This window comes from Gadus chalcogrammus, unplaced genomic scaffold, assembly GCF_026213295.1.
Source record: "Gadus chalcogrammus isolate NIFS_2021 unplaced genomic scaffold, NIFS_Gcha_1.0 GACHA080, whole genome shotgun sequence".
Lineage (NCBI taxonomy): Eukaryota > Metazoa > Chordata > Actinopteri > Gadiformes > Gadidae > Gadus > Gadus chalcogrammus.
The window spans coordinates 199,443-205,354 of record NW_026613515.1 but is presented as its reverse complement, the minus strand read 5'-3'; the positions used below and the strand labels follow the sequence as shown (position 1 = coordinate 205,354).

Below are 5,912 nucleotides of genomic sequence, written 5' to 3'. Positions count from 1 at the left end.
AAGGTTTGTCAGCAGAAGCTCCCGCATGAACAGGTTTCAGCGCAGGGTTAAACACATTAATAATACTGACGAGGCTATCGGTTGAAGAGGTGGCGTGGTGCCAAGTAGACGCTGCTGAAGGTTCTGTTCCAGATAGACTTTTCCCGAATAGCGCTTGATAGTAAAGCTGGAGAATTTAAACATTAACTTTGTTGATCTCAAAAAAGTAATGCTGTTTCCGCCCGGTTTCGAACCAGGGACCTTTCGCGTGTGAGGCAAACGTGATAACCACTACACTACGAAAACACATATAAGGAGAATCTGGCAACCCATCAGAATCCCGTCATCAACCGTCCAGTCTAGTTCACAACATTTAATGGAACCAGGGTCAGAGTGGTCAGGTGTGAATGTAAGTGGTTATATCATACATATTTGAATCATATTATCCTAAACATCCATTCGCCCATCTGCTACCGCGGAGAACAATGCAAGCACGCTAGGCCTCAATTGTAAAGACGTGACGACAGCGGCCAAAGCCCGCCACGACAGGCTAATTGGATACGAACCGTCCATTGCACGCTAGACCAGAGGTCTTCAACAGGGGGTCCGCGACCCCTAGGGGGTCCGCGGAGGTACTGCAGGGGGGTCGCGAAAGTTTTGGTAGATAGACATTTGTTTTATATTCCCCCCCCCGCAATTTCTTCCACAAATTGAAATGCCTTTAAATACACATTAACATGATTCCAACACACTGTGTATTGTGTATTTAACACTAGGAACGCCGGGCCATTTTTACTTACTACTAGCGCCACAGAGGGGTCAAATGACCCCTAAGTCATTTGAATGAGAGGCTGTGCATTGGCACATAATGATCAATAGGTGGCGCCAATGAGCTACGACCGCGCGAGCGCCACATGTGTGTGCGGGTCGCAAGCTTAGTCCTCACGATTTTGGTCATTTAATTCTCATTTAATTCTGGCCGTCGGCTTTCAAGTTTTGGTGACATTTTGATGTATTTGATTTAATGAAAGCCCAGCAGGAGAGAGCTTTTCTCTGCCTGCTCCTTCAATTAAGAAGAAGGAGGACAGCAAAGCAACGTCAGTTTCTCGTCTGGTCTTTATATCTAGGCCTACCCCTTTCACCGCCGCAACCAATACGTATTTGGATGAGAGTGCGCAGCCAAGACTGTTGGTAGAGAGAGAGTGCTGTTATGTCAGCGGATAATGTACAGAACGCCGGTCATTATCTGAAAAATAAGCCCCGACAGGGCGAACCGGACCCTGACGCGAAGCGGAGGTGTCTTGCTTCGCCCTGAAGGGTATTACTTTCGATAATGACCGGCGACGTTCTATTATACCGCTTATTACACGGCTATTTGCAAAAACGAAAATATATCTTCACACGGTGTGTCTTTTTTTATTTTTACCATTCGTAGTGAAAGCAGAGAAATATTCCGCCAAAGACCTTGACGTCACCTCGCCAGGGTTGATAAGTTACCGGACTGCAGAGTGATAAGAAAGACGTGAATGAGGCAAAAAATCGACTTTCCTTGAAAGCGGTCGATGTGCATAAAAGTAGCCTATAGGCCGACCAATTGCAAACTACTGAAGCTGCTTATGCCATCTCTAGGTTAAAAAATAGCCGCACCCACCCCAAACCGAGAGAGAATTGTATTCCGATTGAGGCGTATCTATGATCCTTTTCTATTCCGATGAGCTGTTCTTCCACTTCTAATTGTCTCAGTATTTAATGCAAGATAGCAGGTATGTTTATGCATGCCAGTGGCACTAACAAGCATCACTAATTTCCTTTCCACATTTATGTTTTAAAAATGTCTGTTATGTTTACAGTTTACTTACTGTACCTTGCACATGTTTAAAATAAAAACATGAACATATGAACCTACGTATTATTTGAATATCTTAGTATTGAATGCACAATAACAAGGTTAATTTTGTACATGGCACCATAGGACCAGTTTAATATAAAACACAATTTTATATAATATATAAGTAGGGGGTCCCCGCTCCATCTCTCCATCAGTTTGGGGGTCCGTGGCCTGAAAAAACGTGAAGACCCCTGCGCTAGACGATCCAGGATGAGACGGTTACCCCAGCAGTCCATGCTGGAGAGGTGCACGTAGAAGACTCAGTAACGCTAGGCAAAACAGGAAAGGAGGTTGACACCCAGGACACTCCTATGAACTTCTCACAACTAGAGTTAGAGTTTAACTTTCATACAGTCTATGCTCTCAACTGCGAGCCCTAAATACAAATACTTTGACCATGTTTCCTCCCGGTCTCAAACCTGGGACCTTTCGCGTGATAGTCAAACGTGATAACCACTACACTACTGAAACCTGTGAGATTGAAAAAAAAAACTAGAAAATATTGTCATCAGAAGCACCCGCATGAACAGGTTTTCCGCGCAGGTTTAAATACTTAATAATATGACGAGGCTATCGGTTGAAGAGGTGGCGTGGTGCCCAGTAGACACTGCTGAAGGTTGTGTTGCAGAAAGACTTTTCTCGAATAGCTGCTTGATAGTAAAGCAGGAGAATTTAAACATTAACTTTGTATATCTCAAAACAATGAAACTGTTTCCGCTCGGTTTCGAACCGGGGACCTTTTGCATCTCAGGCGAACGTGATAACCACTATATTACGGAAACCAGTTAGATTGGGCAAAACCTTAGAAAATTTTGTCATCAAAATGTTGTCATCAGAAGCTCCCGCATGAAGAGGTTTTCAGCGCAGGTTTAAACACTTAATAATATGACGAGGCTATCGGTTGAAGAGGTGGCGTGGTGCCCAGTCGTCACTGCTGAAGGTCCTGTTCCAGACAGAATTTTCCCGAATAGATGCTTGATAGTAAAGCAGGAGAATTTAAACATTAAATTTGTAAGTCATGCTGTTTCCGCCCGGTCTTGAACCGGGGACCTTTCGCGTGTTAGTCAAACGTGATAACCACTACACTACTGAAACCTGAGAGTTTGAAAAAAAAACTAGAAAATATTGTTATCAGAAGCTCCCGCATGAACAGGTTTTCAGCGCAGGTTTAAACACTTAATAATATGACGAGGCTATCGGTTGAAGAGGTGGCTTGGTGCCCAGTAGACACTGCTGAAGGTTGTGTTCCAGAAAGACTTTTCTCGAATAGCTGCTTGATAGTAAAGCAGGAGAATTTAAACATTAACTTTGTATACCTCAAAACAATGAAACTGCTTCCGCTCGGTTTCGAACCGGGGACCTTTTGCATGTCAGTCGACGTGATAACCACTATATTACGGAAACCTGTTAGATTGGGCAAAACCTTAGAAAATTTTGTCATCAAAATGTTGTCATCATAAGCTCCCGCAGGAACAGGTTTTCAGCGCAGGTTTAGACACTTAATAATATGACGAGGCTATCGGTTGAAGAGGTGGCGTGGTGCCCAGTCGTCACTGCTGAAGGTCCTGTTCCAGACAGACTTTTCCCGAATAGATGCTTGATAGTAAAGCAGGAGAATTTAAACTTAAATTTGTAAGTCATGCTGTTTCCGCCCGGTCTTGAACCGGGGACCTTTCACAACATTTAATGGAACCAGGGTCAGAGTGGTCAGGTGTGAATGTAAGTGGTTATATCATACATATTTGAAACATATTATCCTAAACATCCATTCGCCCATCTACTACAGCGAGGAACAATGCTAGCACGCTCGGCCTCAATTGTAAAGTCCCAGCAGTCCAAGCTGGAGAGGTGCACGTAGAAGACTCAGTAACGCTAGGCAAAACAGGAAAGGAGGTTGACACCCAGACACTCCTATGAACTTCTCACAACTAGAGTTAGAGTTTAACTTTCATACAGTCTATGCTCTCAACTGTGAGCCCTAAATACAAATACTTTGACCAAGTTTCCGCCCGGTCTCGAACCTGGGACCTTTCGCGTGATAGTCAAACGTGATAACCACTACACTACTGAAACCTGTGAGATTGAAAAAAACCCTAGAAAATATTGTCATCAGAAGCACCCGCATGAACAGGTTTTCCGCGCAGGTTTAAATACTTAATAATATGACGAGGCTATCGGTTGAAGAGGTGGCGTGGTGCCCAGTAGACACTGCTGAAGGTTGTGCTGCAGAAAGACTTTGCTCGAATAGCTGCTTGATAGTAAAGCAGGAGAATTTAAACATTAACTTTGTATGTCTCAAAACAATTTTCTGTTTCCGCTCGGTTTCGAACCGGGGACCTTTTGCATGTCAGGCGAACGTGATAACCACTATATTAAGGAAACCTGTGAGTTTTAAAAAAACCTAGAAAATGTTGTCATCAGAAGCTCCCGCATGAACAGCTTTTCCGCGTTGGTTTAAATACTTAATAATATGACGAGGCTATCGGTTCAAGAGGTGGCGTGGTGCCAAGTAGACGCTGCTGAAGGTTCTGTTCAAGATAGACTCTTCACGAATAGCTACTTCATAGTAAAGCAGGAGAATATAAACATTAACTTTGTATACCTCAAAACAGTTATGCTGTTTCCGCCCGATTTCGAACCGGTGACCTTTCGCGTGTGAGGCGTACGTGATAACCACTACACTACGGAAACACATACACGGTAAATCTGGCAACCCATCAGAATCCCGTCATCAACCGTCCAGTCTCGTTCACAACATTTAATGGAACCAGGGTCAGAGTGGTCAGGTGTAAATGTAAGTGGTTATATCATACATGTTTGAAACATATTATCCTATCTGCTACAGCGGGGAACAATGCTAGCACGCTCGGCCTCAATTGTAAAGTCCCAGAAGTCCATGCTAGAGAGGTGCACGTAGAAGACTCAGTAACGCTAGGCAAATCAGGAAAGGAGGTTGACACCCAGACACTCCTAAGAACTTCTCACAACTAGAGATAGAGTTTAACTTTCATACAGTCTATGCTCTCAACTGCGAGCGCTAAATACAAATACTTTCACCATGTTTCCGCCCGGTCTCGAACCGGGGACCTTTCGCGTGTTAGGCGAACGTGATAACCACTACACTACGGAAACCTGTTAGACTGAGCAAAACCCTAGAAAAGTTTGTCAGCAGAAGCTCCCTCATGAACAGGTTTTCAGCGCAGGTTTAAACACTTAATAATATGACGAGGCTATCGGTTGAAGAGGTGGCGTGGTGCCAAGTAGACGCTGCTGAAGGTTCTGTTCCAGATAGACTTTTCCCGAATAGCTGCTTGATAGTAAAGCTGGAGAATTTAAACATTAACTTTGTTGATCTCAAAAAAGTAATGCTGTTTCCGCCCGGTTTCGAACCAGGGACCTTTCGCGTGTGAGGCGAACGTGATAACCACTACACTACGAAAACACATATAAGGAGAATCTGGCAACCCATCAGAATCCCGTCATCAACCGTCCAGTCTAGTTCACAACATTTAATGGAACCAGGGTCAGAGTGGTCAGGTGTGAATGTAAGTGGTTATATCATACATATTTGAATCATATTATCCTAAACATCCATTCGCCCATCTGCTACCGCGGAGAACAATGCAAGCACGCTAGGCCTCAATTGTAAAGACGTGACGACAGCGGCCAAAGCCCGCCACGACAGGCTAATTGGATACGAACCGTCCATTGCACGCTAGACCAGAGGTCTTCAACAGGGGGTCCGCGACCCCTAGGGGGTCCGCGGAGGTACTGCAGGGGGGTCGCGAAAGTTTTGGTAGATAGACATTTGTTTTATATTCCCCCCCCCGCAATTTCTTCCACAAATTGAAATGCCTTTAAATACACATTAACATGATTCCAACACACTGTGTATTGTGTATTTAACACTAGGAACGCCGGGCCATTTTTACTTACTACTAGCGCCACAGAGGGGTCAAATGACCCCTAAGTCATTTGAATGAGAGGCTGTGCATTGGCACATAATGATCAATAGGTGGCGCCAATGAGCTACGACCGCGCGAGC

The 5,912-nt window shown here is 44.4% G+C and overlaps 3 non-coding genes across 3 annotated transcripts; all 3 read right to left on the bottom strand.

Moving 5' to 3' along the window:
- Positions 1 to 212: 212 nt before the first annotated feature.
- Positions 213 to 285, bottom strand: trnav-cac (transfer RNA valine (anticodon CAC)). The gene has a single exon. It is a non-coding gene; the product is annotated as a tRNA-Val (tRNA).
- Positions 286 to 4,926: 4,641 nt separating this feature from the next.
- Positions 4,927 to 4,999, bottom strand: trnav-aac (transfer RNA valine (anticodon AAC)). Its single transcript has one exon. It is a non-coding gene; the product is annotated as a tRNA-Val (tRNA).
- Positions 5,000 to 5,236: 237 nt separating this feature from the next.
- On the bottom strand, positions 5,237 to 5,309 carry trnav-cac (transfer RNA valine (anticodon CAC)). Its single transcript has one exon. It is a non-coding gene; the product is annotated as a tRNA-Val (tRNA).
- Positions 5,310 to 5,912: the final 603 nt, after the last annotated feature.